The following is an 18,122-nucleotide window of genomic DNA, read 5'->3' on the forward strand; positions in this document are numbered from 1 at the left end:
GACGCGCAGGCTCAGCGGCCATGGCTCACGGGCCCAGCCGCTCTGCGGCACGTGGGATCTTCCCGGACCGGGGCACAAACCCGTGTCCCCTGCATCGGCAGGCGGACTCTCAACCACTGCGCCGCCAGGGAAGCCCATGAGCCATTTCTAATGTCATTAGTAAGACAATATGAAAGTTTTCTGATTAATGTAGGCATTTTCTGGTTCAGAATAAGTACTTCTAATATGTTTAAAGGTGTTTCAAAAGAGTATAGCGTTATTAATTTGCTAGGATGCCATGACAAAATACCACACACTGAGTGGCTTAAACAATAGAATTTTATTTTCTCGCAGTTCTGGAGGCTGGAAGTCCAAGATCAAGGTGACAGCTGATTTGGGTTCTTCTGAGGCATCTCTCCTTGGCTTGCAGATGATCACCTGCTCCCTGTATCCTCACGTGGTTCTCCCTCTGTGTGCAAGCCCCTGATGTCTCTTCCTGAGCCCAAATTTCCTCTTATAAGAACACTAGTCATGGACTTCCTTGGTGGTCCAGCAGTTAAGATGCCCGGTGCAGGGTGCCCGAGTTCGATCCCTGGTCAGGGAGCTAAGATCCCACATGCCGCCACTAAGCCTGCGCACTCTCTAGAGTCCAGGCACCACCGCAACAAGAGAAGCTGCACCACGACGAAGACCCAGCGCAACCTAAATAAATAAATAAGTAGATAGATAAATAAATAAATAAACACTAGTCAGATTGTATTAGAACCCACCCTGGTTTAGGACCCACTCTAACGGCCTCATCTTAACTTAATCACCTTTTGAAAAGCCCTTATCTCCAAATATTGTCACATTCTGAGGTACTGGAGTTAGAGTTGCAGCATACAAATTTCGTGAAGGAATGCAATTCAGCCCATAATATCTACCTACTTACTTCAAAGAACTATCATGAAAAAATCATTGTACATGTGAGAGTGCTTTCAGAATTGGAAAGCACTGTAGAGGTATAAAGCAACAGTGTAAAAATCATTGCAACTCTTTGCAACCATTTATGCATTTCATTTACAAGTTGCTTAAGCATTCCCTTATGATGTTATTAGCACTGTTAATTGAACTGCCGTTTCCTGGTTGTCACAGAGCTCTGGAAGGCAAGCTTCAACCCAGCTGCTGTCTGCGTTATCACACATTCTCACTGAGTGGCACCCACAGTTGGTGTGTTTTGCTGGGTTTTTTGTCTTCCCGAAGCTCGGGGCTTCTAGTAGCTCTCTTCAGTCTGCGCCAGCTACCTTGACAGAGGCCCAAGGAATCTCCTTCCCTGAGAGAGGAAGCCTGCCTGCCAGCCGGCCAGCAGGGCCCTCATTTCTGCATCCACCAACTGTGTAGCCTCGGGCAAGGACCCTGGACACCACACTTTGTCTGGATTCCAGGGCTGAGGGAGAAGGATAACAATCCTCCCAAGCAGGCAGTGAGGATGAATGAGTTAATCTTTTTTTTTTTTTAACCTAATGGTGTGGGCTTAAGATTTTTTTTTTAACATCTTTATTGGAGTATAATTGCTTTACAATGGTGTGTTAGTTTCTGCTTTATAACAAAGTGAATCAGTTATACATATACATATGTTCCCATATCTCTTCCCTCTTGCGTCTCCCTCCCTCCCACCCTCCCTATCCCACCCCTCCAGACGGTCACAAAGCACCGAGCTGGTCTCCCTGTGTTATGCGGCTGCTTCCCACTAGCTATCTACCTTACGTTTGGTAGTGTATATGTCCATGCCTCTCTCTCGCTTTGTCACAGCTCACCCTTCCCCCTCCCCATATCCTCAAGTCCATTCTCTAGTAGGTCTGTGTCTTTATTCCTGTCTTACCCCTAGGTTCTTCATGACATTTTTTTTTCTTAAATTCCATATATATGTGTTAGCATACGGTTAATCTTTAAGGAGCATTTGGATAACATAAAATGGGCAAACTCCTATTCATGTCTTTCTAGAACCAGCATCAGACTAAAACACCTGCTAGGAAGCTAATCCTTTTATATAACGTTTTCTTAAAGGAAGCAATTTGCAGATTTTCATAAATCTTAGCCTCCTGGAAGTGGAAACAGGACACACATTTCACTCAGAGTCAGTGAAAAGGGGGAATGATCTCCTCCCAATGAAGGTTTTGCTTATCAGAGGCTAAGAGAGGCCAGGGAGAAACTGTGGCCCTCGCCTGCCCTGCCTGCCCTGCGTGCCCTGGGTGAGGGAGAGAAGCCAGGTCTCTTCAGCCCCTGAATCCTCCATCCACAGCTGCCATGTTCCGGGTGTGTGGGAGGAGGGACTGTGTACAGTTTAACTGCTTCCTCTACCAGCTGGCCAAGCCCATCACCATTCCTCTGGCAGCCAGTAGCCATTCCTTGCTTTAAGGCCTTTCAGAGTTATGAGTACTTTGACAGCCAAAGATGAGAAGTCCTCCTTCTGAGCTGTTTGGCCACTTTCACAGCACCTCAGGGGAGTTTCTCTGCAGGAACTGTCTTTGTTTACCACGTAGCATTACCTCTTTACAAAATCTAATCCCTCTTCCTGTGAGGTATCCACAGTGAGCATCTAGTTTTTCTGGAGGCCCTATCTCTGTTCCATTTCCTAAATTTCCTCGCCCAACTCTCAGGCAATTATCACCTTCTGTGCGACGACAGCATTCTAGAATGTCTCCTTAATCCAGCCTGCATATGCCCAGCATTGCCTGCCTTCCCTGTCCCTCTCCACCTATTCAAATCTTAAAGTTGAAACAAAATCTCTCCAATACCACCCCTATTCCCACATTCTCTTTGAAGTTCCTTGTGGCTATTGTCACACATGTGCCTGGGTGACAGGGGAAAGAAGGGAAGGGAGGGCAACAGTGGCAGACAGAGCAACATTGACAAAATTGTGAGGTAAGCACACGGCCCATCTTGGGGAACTACAGACCATCCAGTAAAGCAAGAGCCCAGGGAGCAAGGGAGAGAGAGAGAGAAAGCTGGTGAGGGCACTCCGAGGCAGGTCACAAAGAACCTTTGGAGTGAAGTTCGGACTTTATCAGGAGACGGTGGGAACCACTGAAGGGTTTTAAGTAGGCAAGTGTCACAAACAGATTTGGAAACAACAGGAGACCACCTGGCGCTGTTGCAATAATCCAAAGTTGACAGCGGCGAGGGAAAAGGAGACGTGATGTTAACCTAAGCAGCGTTATTCAAACTGTTGTCCTTGGACCAGTGCCAACTTCTGGATCAACGTCCATCTTCCCACCGTTTTTACTGATCCGCTATGAGATAAGGAACTAGTGCCAGAAAGTAAACCCAAGGCAGTTCTTACTTCAAGAAAGTCTTGCTTTAGGAAAAAATTTTGAAAGTGTCAGTTGAACTAAAAAGTGTGCCTAGTGACATCGTTGATTTACATTCTGGCCCAAGTGCCTTATCTTTGTGGACCCGTCACAAGCAGTTCGCAGACCAGGGATGTAAGCGGCACTGAATCAAATTACTTTCTGAACCGATGGTGATTTTTTTTTTTTTTTTGCAGTATGCGGGCCTCTCACTGTTGCGGCCTCTCCCGTTGCAGGGCAGAGGCTCCGGACGCGCAGGCTCAGCGGCCATGGCTCACGGGCCCAGCCGCTCCGCGGCATGTGGGATCCTCCTGGACCGGGGCACGAACCCATGTCCCCTGCATCGGCAGGCGGACTCTCAACCACTGCGCCACCAGGGAAGCCCTCGATGGTGATTTGGGTCAGTGAGAAGCTTGTAGTCATGGTGGGTTAGGAAAGGGAGGGAGACAAGGTATGATTCTAAGAAGAACCAGCAACCCAAGGTGTGGAAGGGATGACATGCTGAAAGAATGGTACATGAATTGAGTCTCTGAGGGCTCAAACTGAGAGGCCAGATCCCAGAGTGGAATTGACCATGGCTTTGAGTAAAGCAGAACTGAGTTCAAATGCCAACGTCCTGATGTACAGTGTAAACTTATGCTATTTAGCTAACCTCTCTGAACCTCATTTCCCTGTCAGTAAAACGGAGGGAATAATACCGGCCTCAGAGGGACACGATTCCCATGACACAGCATACAGCAGGCGTTTGTTAACCATTCCCAAGATCTGGCACAGGATAAGCACTTGTTGAAAATGTGTTGAATATCATAAAAAATATGCTCAAAGGTGATGAGAAGGCTGTAAAAAAAAAAAAAAGAATAGTGTGAATAAAGACAGAGTTCGAAGTATGTAGGTTGGCTAGTCTGGAATATCAAACTCTGTAAAAAGGTAGTAAAATCCTGAAGAGCTCTGTCCCCAGCAGAGTTGTAAAGTCCATTTTTCTATCCCATATTCCTTCCTACTCCAGCCTCAGTCCCACATTCCATGGCCCCAGCCTATGAGTCATCCTGGCTATCCTGTGTCCATCCCCAACCTTGGGTCTTGGTCTGATAACAGGGCTCTGCTTTGGTGCCTGTTTGTTCCCATTCATGTTGTAGGTACCCACCCAATACCCCAGGTCCCTCCACTAGGCCACCTGGACCACTCTGGCCAATCCCTGCCCACAGAGATTCCCAAACGCCCTGCCCTATGGCCATTGCCCTGCTACCTACTTGCAGATAGATGCACTGGAAAACAACCAGAGCCCATTGCCACTTGGTTTGGACTTCTTTACCGTTTGCCTGCGGAACTCTGATGTCGTATTGCCATCCCCCTTGGGCACCAAATTTGTGGTCAGATGGAAACTTATCCCAGTACCTGATGAGTCTGGGGTTCCACCCACCCCTCAGTACCTGCCTCACCTCCAGTGCGACAATCCAATTCTAGATCCAAGCCCATCACTACATGTACCTGGGATGAAAAAATATGCTTATAGTAATCTCATATGATCCTTTGTATTTCTCTGGTGTCCATTGTCACTTCTCCTCTTTTATTTCTAATTTTATTGATTTGAGCCCTCTCCCCTTTTTTCTTGACGAGTCTGGCTAAAGGTTTATAAATATTGTTTATCTTTTCAAAGAACCAGCTTTCAGTTTCATTGAACTTTTCTATTGTTTGTCTCTATTTCATTTATTTCTGCTTTATGTTTTCTTACCTTCTACTAACTTTGGGTTTTGTTTGTTCTTCTTTCCTTAGTTGCTTTAGGTGTAGGGTTAGATTGTTTATTTGAGATTTTTCTTGTTTCCTGAGGTAAAAGAGTACCTTATGTTTATATGGCAATTAACAACTCACAAAGATCTTTCACATTATCTCATTTGACCCTCACATCAAAGTCATGATATAGAAAAGAATCAACTTCCCTATTTTACAGATAAGTGCAAGTGACTTAGTCAGGAGGACCAACTGCCCCAGAGTACCCAGGATTAAGAGGTTTCCTGATGTGCAGAACTTCCAGCACTAAAACCTGGACAGTCCTGAGCAAACTGGATACTTAGTCACCCTAGGTCACATAGTCAGTAAGTGACTGAGCTAGGATTTGAACCCAGGGCACCTAACCCAGTACTATAATAGTTGCACTCAATAAATATTTGGTAAATGAATGACACCTACTTAGACTGTCTTCTTTCCACTGCATCATTTGCCTCTCATAAACAGCATCCCCTTCAGACTAATATATAAAGGTCTTATTTGCCTTCCTTTTTCCTGAAATGACACTCAGAGGAAAGGGTAGGGGGGAAACACTGCTTTGCATGAGAAAAGCATCCTTGCATTGACTCCCATGTAGGAATAAACACCAATAGTAATAATTTCAAAGAAGGGATTAATTAAGCAGAGTCTGTGATTATCTTAATAAGAACTTGAAATCAAAAGTGATTGTGGGGCTTCCCTGGTGGCGCAGTGGTTGAGAGTCTAGCCTGCCGATGCAGGGGACACGGGTTCGTGACCCGCTCCGGGAAGATCCCACATGCGGTGGAGCGGCTGGGCCCGTGAGCCATGGCCCCTGAGCCTGCGCGTCCAGAGCCTGTGCTCCACAAAGGGAGAGGCCACTACAGTGAGAGGCCCGCGTACCGCAAAAAAAAAAAAAAAAAAAAAGTGATTGTGAATGGGCCACTAACCCTGTCAATATGCATACTCTGTCCCAGAATAATCAAAGCTGATTGCATATATGAATGTTCAGTACATGTAAATTTGAAATCCTAGAATCAGATAATAATACAGGGTTGTAAGAGATATGAAGTGGTCAGTATATCCCTTTAAAGTCAAGCCTAGGCTCACTGAAACCATCTCAGAAAAGATGACAATCTGTGCTCCTTTTAAATATCTCCAATGAGAGCCCAAGAACTTCTTCAGGTGATGTTTTTAACACTTAACCATCATGGAAGGATGAGAGAGAAAGGGATTTGTGGAGCATAGCTATGTAGCTCATTATGGAAAAATCTTCCCCTTTTCCTTTACTCACCAAGTAGGCTTCTGTACATCAATAACAGAGAGAGAGAGAGAGAGAGAAAAAAATGTTGTTACCCCAGGAGAGTCTGTGGTTCAGTGCTGTTTCTAGTGGTGACACTTATGTAGAAAAGAGCAAGGGTTTCTTTACAACATCAGCATTAAAAGTATCAAAATGTGGCCCTTCCAGGGCCAATGCTAGCTGGGGACTTTGTGCAAATCACAAAAACTCACTCCTCCAAGAGGTCATTTAGAACAAGGTGTCCCATCCTCAGAGCTGTCACAGCCCCTCTCCATGGTACACAGCTTGACCTCTTGGCTAGTTGAGAGGGGGCTGAATGTCAGCCCCACCTTCTTACCCTCTGCCAGACTTTTGGGCAGGGCACAACCTCCAGTCACTGCCACCACCACCACCCCCACTCCCCGCCCAAGCTTCTGCCAGCTCAAGCTCCCTTCTGTCACCCAGGATGCAACTATGCTCCAAGACTGTGTCTAACCTTTACTTTGACATATTTCCTTTCTTGGCTTATATCACCTTTCGGGATAATTAAGTCTCAAGACTCAACCCCATTGTAGGACAGCCTTTGTATGCAGCCAACATTTACATTTTTCACCTGTTTACAATCTCTGTATGCATCAAGAAGCTTCTGAATATCCATTATTCATTCAACAAGCATTTACGAGATGCCTATAGTAAGTGTGTCAGGCACTGTGCTCGGGACTGAAGTTAGTGATGGAACAGTTACAAAGGGTAGGAGTACTTGAGGCCATTAGGGAAACAGGGAATAAAGCCATTCCAGGAAGAGAGAACAGTATTACACACTCAAGAAAAAATGCTCAGTTAACTACAAGTTAGTTCAGGAGGGCTGGAAGCAGGAAGTCATTTAGGAGTTGGCAGACATAAGCCTAGATAATTCGGTAATTTTCCAGGAAGTTTTCTCCATCTGATCCCTAGAGAAGCAATAGCTTCTGCCCTCTCACTTTGAATAAACATAAAGCAACCAAGGCTTCCTACTCTTCCTCTCTTATTTTCCATTTCCAATGCTTTTCCACTGATGAAGAAATTTTAACCCCTACTTGCATCTTCTTTTCCATCTGTCTTCTGTACTTACCCTACATATTAATCCACATCTGTGTTTGCTGCCGATAACCGCTGGGAAGGGTGGAGTAGTCAGGGTTTCCTGTGACCCAAGAAGAGAAAACAAGAGGGTATCAGCCCTGTGCTATGATTAAGCCACTATGAGTTAGTTTCCTTAGAAGTCTGGTTAACCTATCTCAACACAACATCAAATACCTGTCTCTGCTAAGTATAGCCTCTTCACTGAGGAGACAGAATCCCTTAAACTCCCAAAGATGCTTTCCAGTGGCAGAAAGGGAACTAAACAAAGGACTGGCTAAATTCGGCCAATATGAAGAGCCGCACAAGGGAAGGGAAGAGACTGGGAGAAAGGCTGAGACAAGCAAGGGCTAAAGGGGAAGAGGCTCTACGGGAAGTGCTGCTGGCTTTGAGCACGATTGTGGGCCTGACTCTGTGTGCCTGGCCCACCCGCAGGCTCAGCTAGAAGGTCTCCCCCCAGGCTTTCCCTCACTGCCAACCTGAGCTGTTAAAACAGGGATAGAATGTAACCCAAGGGCTGTTAACCCACAGGCCGGAGAATGACCTGTGATGCTGCCTGAGCGTGATGACAATGATCATGGTAACAATGACAGCTCTGATGCCTTGAGGGTTTACAATGTGCCTGGTAGATAGGTTATCTCTTTTAATCCTCACAATTCTCTGAGGCAGATACTATTACCATCTCCTTTACACAGATGAAGGTTCACAAGTCTCCTAAAATCAGAGGTTTAAGTCAAACCCTGGTCTATGTGATTCTAGAATCAAGCTCATGCTTATCTTTCAGCATAAATAAATGAATGCCTTTCATTTATTTTTTTATTTATTTAACAAATGCGTCTGAGGACCCACTGTTAACCAAGCACTGCGCTATGTGGAGGTACAGTGGAGGCCCCCGTGGAGCTTACTGTAAGCAAATAATCAACAAAAATAACCTGTTATTAGAAAGAGGCAATAAGAAAGATGAATGGAATTATATGGGAGAGAAGTGTAGAGGAGACCTCATATATTGGTGGTCAGAGAAGACCCCTCAAGGAAGGGACAATACACTGAGATCTGAAGGGTGTGTCAGAGCCAGCCAGAGGTGACCTGAGGAAGACGTGAGGGAAGAGCATGACCGGAACAGCCTATCAAAGAAGAGACGGGGGTTAGTGTGCTGGGTGTCTATGGAGAATTTGGCAGGGACCAGATCACAAAGGTTCTTAAAGGCCATCAAAAGAATTAGAGGGCTTCCCTGGTGGCGCAGTGGTTGAGAGTCCGCCTGCCGATGCAGCAGACACGGGTTCGTGCCCCGGTCCGGGAAGATCCCACATGCAGCGGAGAGGCTGGGCCCGTGAGCCATAGCCACTGAGCCTGCGCATCCGGAGCCTGTACTCTGCAACGGGAGAGGCCACGACAGTGAGAGGCCCGCGTACTGCAAAACAACAAACAAACAAACAAAAAGAGAATTAGAATTGTCTCCTAAATGCCATGGCAAGCTATTGGAGATTGTCAAGCAGTAGAGTGATAGTCGATTTGCTTTTTATTAAAAAGAGAGGAAGCACAGTGTGGTAGTTAGAAGCATAGACTCTGAAACCAGGAGGCCTGTGTTCAATTCCTGACCTGACCTTACTAGCTATGTGGGCAACCTCCGCGCCTCAGCTTCTTTATCTTTAAAATGCAGAAACTAACAATACCTGCCTCAGAGTGTTATTCTTAGGATTAAATTGGTTATTATTTGAAAGCACATAATATAGTGCTTGCTATATAGTAATATATGTTAAGTAAATGAATAAACAAAGATTAATAGATGTCATTACTCATATATCAATACAAATAAATCTTCAAATAAAGGCAGAGATGCAATAGCAAAAGCATGCTTTTCTTTTAATGAAGTCCTTTTGCTTTCTTCTTGACTCTTTCTTCTTTCTCCTCCTCCACTCATATTAGTAACTTGTCCTGCCTAAGGTAACTCATGTGAGCAGTTGAGCTTCCTACCATACCAGCCTAAAGAGGTACACATTAGATTTATGGACATATACATCAATATGGCATGCTTTTCTCTTTGTCTTGCAAAAATTAAATCACATTATATGCATGTTTTTCTCAACCAACACTAACTTGTAGAAATCCCTTCAAGATAACTGGTACAAGTCTAATTCACCGTTTTAATGACTATATCATGGTCCATGGAGGCAGATGCACCATAATTCATTCAGCTATTCCCTAATTGATGGACATTCATTTGTTTGCAACCCCTTTGCTATTATTAACACTGCCTCAGTAAGCATTACTATTCAAATGTCCTTACATTCTGATGCTTTCATCTCTGTGAGATAGATTCCTAGGAGTGGTTTCACTAGACTAGACGACATAGTGTTATTTTCTAATAGATACAGGTGACAGATTGCTTGTTCAAAAGCCTAATACCTCTTCCATTTCCTGTAGGAAAGTATGTGATTGCTCATTTACCTACATCCTTGCCAAAAACAGATCATTTTTGTCAGTTTGGATGGATGCAAATAAAATTCTTATATTTAGTGAAAATTTACACATATTAAAATGCATGTGGGACTTCCTTGGCAGTCCAGTGGCTAAGACTTCACCTTCCAATGCAGGGGGTATGGGTTCAATCCCTGGTCGGGGAGCTAAGATCCCACATGCCTCGTGGCCAAAACACCAAAACATAAAACAGAAGCAATACTGTAACCAATTCAGTAAAGACTTTAAAAATGGTCCACATCAAAAAAAAAAATCTTAAAAAAAAACATGCATCATAAGTATACAATTTGATGATTTCTGATAAATGTTTATACCACGTCACCAACACCACAACCAAGACATAGAAATTTTCCATCACCCCTGAAAATCTCTTCCAGCCAAGCCTCACCCTCCATAAGCAGCTACTGTTTTGATTGCTATCATCATAAATTAGTTTTGCACATGGTAAAACGTCATATGAGTAAATTCATGCAAAATGTACTTTTTGGTATCTGGCTTCTTTTGCTGAACATGCTTTTGAGATTCTTTCATGTTGTTGCATGCATCAGTAGCTAATACTTATATATATATATATATATACATATATATATAAATTAAATACAATAAAATATACAGGTCCTTTATGTTCAGTTAGATGAGTTTTGACAATTGTATATTCCCATGTTAACACCGTGCAAAACATTTTCATAATCCCAGAAAGTTCCCTCCTGGTCCTGTACGTCGATTCCAACCCCATCTCACTTCCTTCAGAGGCAAGTATTTATCCAGTTTCTATTACAAATTTACTACTTAAGCCTGTTTTAGAGCTTCATACAAATAGAATCATAGAGTATTTACTCTTTATATCTGGTTTCTGTCACTCAACATAACCCTCTTTTAATTTACTTCATTCATTCATTTAATTCATCGTGTTGTTTTCATTCATTCATTTAATTCATCGTGTTCTTTTCATTCATTCATTCATTTAATTCATCGTGTTGTTTCAGGGTTGAGACAGTGGTTTCTTCCTTTTCATTGCTGATTAGTGTTTCATGCATCACCCTCTATTCCATGAGTCAGAATTTGTTTATCCATTCCCTTGTTGCTGAACATTTGTGTGGATTCTCCTTTTTCAGATATTATATATAAGATTGCTATAAACCTTCTTACACAATCTTTTCGTGGATATAAGTTTTTATTTCTTCTGGATAAATATCTAGGATTAACTTTGTTAAGTCATAGGGTAGATGTATGTTTAATTTTATGAGAAACTGGCAAAGAGTTTTCCAAAATGATTGTAACATTTTGCACCCTTACTGCAAATGTATAAGAGTTCCAGTTGCTCCATGTCATCTTCAACATTTGGTATTGTCATTATTTTTTAGCTACTCTGTTGGATGTGAAATGATATTTCTTTGTGGTTTTAGTTTGCATCTACCTGGTGACTAGTGAAGTTGAGCTCCTTATGTATTTTAATGAACAGAGGTTTTCCCTTTTATGTTTAGTGCTTTTTGCCCAAATATTTGCCTGCCCCAAAGTCACAAAGCTTACTATGCTTATTATGTACTTCTGGAAGCATTATACTTTTAGTTTTACATTTAGGTCTTTGATTTGATTAGTTTTACATTTTAGGTCTTTGATTCACCCTGAATTAATGTTTCTGTGTGGTGTGAGATAGAGAACAAGTTCATCCCCTTCCAACCCCACACGTTTAGTTTTTCTCTCATGGTTGTTGAAAAGACTTTCCCTTTCCCATTAAAATTGCCTTGGTGCTTTTTTTTTTTTTGAAATTCTAGTAAACATATATGTGTAGGAGTATTTCTGAACTCTTTTCTACTCCACTGATCTGTTTTTCTATACTTATGTTGATATTGATGTCAAAGGCTCTGCACTGGTACAGAATATAATCTCAGAGACAGAGTTTTGGGTAAAGTAGAAAAAATAGCTTTATTGCTTTGCCGGGCAAAGGGGGACACAGCATGCTCCTGCTTCGGAAAACTAATTGTCCCAACCCCAGAGGATGGTGATGAAGGGTTTTATAGCAGTGGTTCAAGGGTGGGGTCTCTGACAAGATTAAGGTGTGTGCAGGGTCTGTACTCCTTTAATCTCATCTCACATGGTCAGTATCCTAATCTTGTTGAGATTCTCTGGTCCCTTTAATCTTGCCTCAGGTGGTTTCTTTTTTTTTTACATTTAGAGTACTGTACTGTATTTATTGATACTGTATGCTTTTTTTGTTGTTGTTGTTTTGTTTTAAAATCTTTAGTTTTTTACATCTTTATTGGAGTATAATTGCTTTACAATGGTGTGCTAGTTTCTGATTTATAACAAAGTGAATCAGTTATACATATACATATGTTCCCATATCTCTTCCCTCTTGCAGCTCCTTTCCTCCCACCCTCCCTATCCCACCCCTCTAGGTGGTCACAAAGCAGCGAGCTGATCTCCCTGTGCTATGTGGCTACTTCCCACTAGCTATCTATTTTACGTTTGGTAGTGTATATATGTCCATGCCACTCTCTCGCTTTGTCACAGCTTACCCTTCCCCCTCCCCATATCCTCAAGTCCATTCTCTAGTAGGTCTGTGTCTTTATTCCTGTCTTACCCCTAGGCTCTTCAGGACATTTTTTTTCTTAAATTCCATATATATGTTTTAGCATACAGTATTTGTCTTTCTCTTTCTGACTTACTTTACTCTGTATGACAGACTCTAGGTCCATCCACCTCATTACAAATAGCTCAATTTCGTTTCTTTTTATGGTTGAGTAATATTCCATTGTATATATGTGCCACATCTTCTTTATCCATTCATCCGATGATGGACACTTAGGTTGTTTCCATCTCCTGGCTGTTGTAAATAGAGCTGCAATGAACATTTGGTACATGACTCTTTTTGAATTATGGTTTTCTCAGGGTATATGCCCAGTAGTGGGATTGCTGGGTCATATGGTAGTTCTATTTGTATTTTTTTAAGGAACCTCCATAGGGGCTGTACCAATTCACCACCAGCAATGCAAGAGTGTTCCCTTTTCTCCACACCCTCTCCAGCATTTATTGCTTCTAGATTTTTTGATGATGGCCATTCTGACTGGTATGAGATGATATCTCATTGTAGTTTTGATTTGCATTTCTCTAATGATTAATTATATTGAGCATTCTTTCATGTGTTTGTTGGCAGTCTGTATACCTTCTTTGGAGAAATGTCTATTTAGGTCTTCTGTCCTTTTTTGGATTGGGTTGTTTGTTTTTTTGTTATTGAGCTGCATGAGCTGCTTGTAAATTTCAGGTGGTTTCTTGACTGCTCCTCCCCTGATAAACAATCTTCCCTTTGGAATTCAGGGAAGGTCATGGAGGCTGGAGTCTTGCCTACAAGGAATGGGGAGGGCGGCTGAGTGCGGCAAAAAATGACCTCCATGTGCCTGGGAGCCCCACAAGGCCCCGCCTGGTTTCAATATCACAGTGTGTTTATTATTGTAGTTGTATAATAAGTTTTGACATCAGATAATGTATTTGTTCTCTCTTTGTCAAGTTTCTTTTGGTTATTCAACGTGCATTTCCATATGAATTTTTAAATTTACAAAAAACATCTATTTAGATTTTGACTGGGATTTCGCTATATCTATTTTTTTAACTCAAATACATGTTTTATTTTATTTTATTCTTTTAATTTATTTTATTTTTGGCTGCATTGGGTCTTTGTTGCTGCGTGCGGGCTTTCTCTAGTTGCTGTGAGAGGGGGCTAGTCTTCGTTGTGGTGCGCGGGCTTCTTATAGTGGTGGCTTTTCTTGTTGCAGAGCATGGGCTCTAGGCATGCGGGCTTCAGTAGTTGTGGCATGCGGGCTCAGTAGTTGTGGCTCGTGGGCTCTAGAGCGCAGGCTCAGTAGTTGAGGCGCACAGGCTTAGTTGCTCCAAGGCATGTGGGATCTTCCCGGACCAGGGCTCGAACCTGTGTCCCCTGCATTGGCAGGCAGATTCTTAATCACTGCACCACCAGGGAAGTCCTCACTGTATCTATTAATCAAACTATATTTTAAAGAAGTTTGTGTTAGATTTTTGTTATTTCTACTTTAAATATATGACAGAGCTCATCCTTGAAGCTATCTGTGCCACTTCTTCTTTCATACAATGTGGATTACTTGGTGTATCTCTAACAGCTCTTTCCATTGGGAAAATTTTCCCTCCCCACTACCTTTCAAGGGCAACCCTGATTGTAGCAATAACGCAACTGTTGTTTATTTTTAGCTTGCACACATGTACCAAGACCAATTGTTGACAAACCAAGCTCAGGCTTTCTCATCCTCCCTCAGCAGATCAGAGATCCCTAATATGGCCATAGGTGTGAGCTGAAGGAAGAGCACTTGTGCAGCTCTAGAGAGTGACATGCCGTGTACTCATGCCCTCTGGTCATACTCTGGTGTGATTGCAGATGAACCATTTTGACAGACTGCTGCTGGGTTGGCCCCAATTCATGATTTGGTGAGCCCCACAACTGACATTTCCAATGTAGCTAGGTATCAGCCATTTAGTTTAAATGACAGGGCTTCTTGCACCATAGCTTTGACCTACTGCAGAGCTCTTTCCTGCTCTGGGCCCCACACAAAGCTAAGGGTATCCCTAGGTGTATAATGTACTGTTCCCAGAAACCAAACATGCCTACTGTGTCCCCAGAACCCAAAGAAGGTACTGTGCTTCCTCCTCTGTGGTAGTAGGTGCAAGATGTGTCTTTTACTTTGGAGGGGATAGCCCAGCTCTCTCCTGATCACTGGATCCATAAAAATGTCACCAAAGTGTCAGGTCTCTGAATCATCATAGTACATATTTCTCTTGCATGTATCTTATGAAGTCTTCTAGCATACTCTTCAATCAGCATGACATTATTGACAGAATGAATCCATATCACTTTCAGTGGGATTTCAAGATGATGCAAATATCTTCAGACTATATAACTTCAGAAGGAAGAGAGTCAACATAGTCCTGGGTTAAAGCTGCAACTGAATATTATTTATGTCACATGAGTAAAAACTGTTTCTGATCCTCTTTCTAATTGGAATTTTAAAAAGCACATTTCCTAAATTAATTACCATAGACCATGTACCTAAGGTCTTATTAACCTATTTTGTCATATTTATCTAGCAATAAAACCTCATCCAGCCCAGTAGCTGCAACCAGGGATATCACTTGTTTGAGCGTGTAGTTTTCTACAAGTCACCCTCCAAAACCATCCAGTTTTTGCAGGTGACTTAAATGAAGATATGATAGTGAGTAGTGACTATCACCCTTGCATCCTTTGGGTCTTTCTTTTTTGCAGTATGCAGGCCTCTCACTGTTGTGGCCTCTCCTGTTGCGGAGCACAGGCTCCGGACACGCAGGCTCAGCGGCCATGGCTCACAGGCCCAGCCGCTCCGCGGCATGTGGGATCCTCCCGGACCAGGGCACGAACCCGTGTCCCCTGCATCGGCAGGCGGACTCTCAACCACTGCGCCACCAGGGAAGCCCTCCTTTAGGTCTTTAATGGTAGCATGAATCTCTACTATCCCCCTACTCCCAGGATGCAATTTTCTGTTGTTTGCTATCTTGGCTGGGGAGGGCTAGGGCAGTTTCAGAGATTTCCGCTTGGTCTTCTTCACTCTGATATTTCTTTCCCTGCAGGCCAATGATCCAGTACGGGGGATCCTCTAACTGCAAATATGTCAATTCTAGTTATGCACTTAGGAGTTTGAGAAATGATCACCAGGTAGGTCTGGGGACCTAGTGTATCCCCTGTCACTGGAACTTAGCCAAGAATTTGGTTTTTTTTTCCCTGCCCTTATAAACCTCTACTCTAATGGGAAGGACCAGGATGACACTGGATGTCTGGATATCAACTCAGACTCCGTGTTCCTTGCAATGTTGAGATATTCCCTTTCCGCTTCCCTAGGGGGCTTCTTAATTAGGATGACCCTTCAGTGCCATCCCAAGCTGGGATGAGAGCGTCAAGCCTTTTTGTCCCTATGTTGATTAGTCATTGGATGTGAGCTGCCCCGAAGAGGACTTATATGTTTGCCAGTGCATTCCCAGAAGTCGTAGTAATTAAGTCCTCCATTCCTGAATGGGCATTTGGGTGGTGCATCACAGTGTCTACCACAGAGATGCTCTTGGAAACCATATCTGTATGGAAGTAGGGGAAGCATGACTGGGCAGGAGGAGAAGCTGAAGTGTGATGGAGTTGTAACAGAGACCACTGCCAATTCTACAAGGAGCTCTGGAACTGGCATGACCCTTCAGAGTTGTCCCGAACGGATGGCCTTTTTATCCTTGCTTCAACCAGCATTGGATGCAGGCTGTCCTGGGGGAAAGGGTTTAATCTGGGGCCGAGGACAATACTCAAGGAGGGGATAAACTGTGAGCTGCCAACAGTTCAGCTGGGGAAATGAGTGCCTTAGTCCTGAAGAGAATATCTGGGTGGTGAACCACAGTCTCCATAATAGACATAATCAGCATGTAGATGATAATTTGGGCCATGGATGGGCTCACTGAGGAGAAAATGTAGAGAGTAAAATAAAAAGGTCTCAAAACCTAGCCCTAAGTCAACTATTAAAAACTAGCTAGAGAGCTGGTGACAGAGATGGAGAAAGGACAGTGAGTATGGTAAAAGAAAACCCAAGGGATAGGGTAGAGGGTGCAAAATAGGTGAAGGGAATTAAGAGGTACAAACCTCCAGTTATAAAATAAGTAAGCCACGGGGATGTGATATACAGCATAAGGAATATGGTCAGTAATATTGTAGTAACTCTGTGTGGGTACAAATGGATACTAGACTTATTGTGGTGAGCATTTCCTAACGTATGCAAATGTCAAATCACTCTTTAGTACACCTGAATCTAACATAACATTGAATATCAACCATACTTCAATTTAAATAAATAAATAAGACAAAAAGAAAGAGAAAAATAAAACAGAAAGTGTCACTAAAATCAAGAAAGAAGGATGGAATGGTTCACCATATGGAATGATGCTGAGAGGCTGACAAGTATAAGACACAGCATGCCCATTGCCTTGTCAGCCTGGAGGTCATTGTTAACTTTGACCAAAGCTCTTCTAGTGGCTAGTAGAGATAGAGGCCAGATTAGAGTGTGTTGAAGGATAAAATGAAGTTCAGGCAGGAGAGTCAGCATGTTAACAAAACTTTTTTGAGTTTTACTGTAAAAGGGAACATAAGCATAGGCGGGGATGGTAGCTGGAAGGAGACAAGAGTTCAAAGAGGATTTTGCATCTTTTTAATTTGTGCTTGCTTTTTCATTTGATAGCTACGAAAGTATGTTTGCAAGTTGGGGGAAGAGATGGACAAATGCTGGAGAAGAGTTAAGAGAAGAAATGGAATCGAAGTCTAGTGGGCAGAGGCAGTGGGTCCCAGGGCAGAACTGGAGAGACTGGCCTTTGGTAAGAGCAGGACCAGGAGAAAAGAAGATGGGGAAAGGTATGAGCAGAATTAACGATTCGGTGGTGAGACAATAAAGAAGTTCCAACTGATGTCTTGTATTTTCTCAATGAGATATAATTGCTTTGAGAAGTAAATAATCTGCTTGTACACTGCAGCTCTGTTCCTACCCTAAACTATCAATATAATGGCCCAAGGCTCTGCTTCTCATCATTACACAGGAAGAGAGAACAAGGTGTGGCTTGCAAAGCTGGCACATGTCACTTTGCTTTTTTGCCTTCTTTCTTTTTTCTTCCATTTAGAGTCATCTGTGCCAACTCTCAGACTGGTAAACAGAGGGTGGGTGGGGCTAAAGGTCAAAAGGTGATAGATCTCAATCTAAACTCATTGGCTTGATCAGCTGTGTTTCCTCATTATAATCAGGAAATCCTGGAGTGACCCCAGCCAGCAAGAGCACATCTGGAGCGACAAAGAAGGGAGGGAGGGGAAGGAGAAGAGGGAGGGGTTGTGTAGCAAGGAAGGGAGGGACTCTTTTCTCTTGTCTGGGCTCAAATTGGATCTTCGTTTCTTTAGTCCATATCTTTGCATATATTCAAATAAATGTGTGCACATTCAATCTCTGACATACTTTTTCCCTTTGAGACTCTGTTGTTTTTATAATCTCTTTCCTGACTAGAGGGGTTTCATTGCATTTACAGATAAGGTTTGTTGGTTTCCAGATACAGCCAAGATGGTCTACATTCTATGTTGTTATGTTGTAAAGCATACAGATATTTGTGGTAAGACAAAGAATATAAAACAT

The 18,122-nt window shown here is 43.0% G+C and overlaps 1 protein-coding gene across 8 annotated transcripts in view; it reads right to left on the minus strand.

The window, feature by feature from the left end:
* Positions 1-300: 300 nt before the first annotated feature.
* The window catches only part of S1PR1 (sphingosine-1-phosphate receptor 1), a 42,094-nt gene continuing 24,272 nt past the window's right edge, over positions 301-18,122 (minus strand). For 5 of the 8 annotated variants that reach the window (XR_016394668.1, XR_016394669.1, XR_016394672.1 and 2 more), the window contains 4 exons: positions 7,442-8,857; positions 5,041-5,130; positions 4,011-4,145; positions 301-681 (listed from right to left, as the gene is read on the minus strand). The gene's annotated coding sequence lies outside the window, so the exon portion shown is untranslated. Of the gene's footprint in view, positions 682-4,006; positions 4,146-5,040; positions 5,131-7,441; positions 8,858-18,122 lie in introns of all 8 variants that reach the window. The other 3 variants (XR_016394654.1, XR_016394656.1, XR_016394657.1) reach the window with 3 other exon arrangements.

This window comes from Delphinapterus leucas, chromosome 1, assembly GCF_059928025.1.
Source record: "Delphinapterus leucas isolate spDelLeu-1000000601 "Yukka" chromosome 1, BTC_Dleu_Yukka2, whole genome shotgun sequence".
Lineage (NCBI taxonomy): Eukaryota > Metazoa > Chordata > Mammalia > Artiodactyla > Monodontidae > Delphinapterus > Delphinapterus leucas.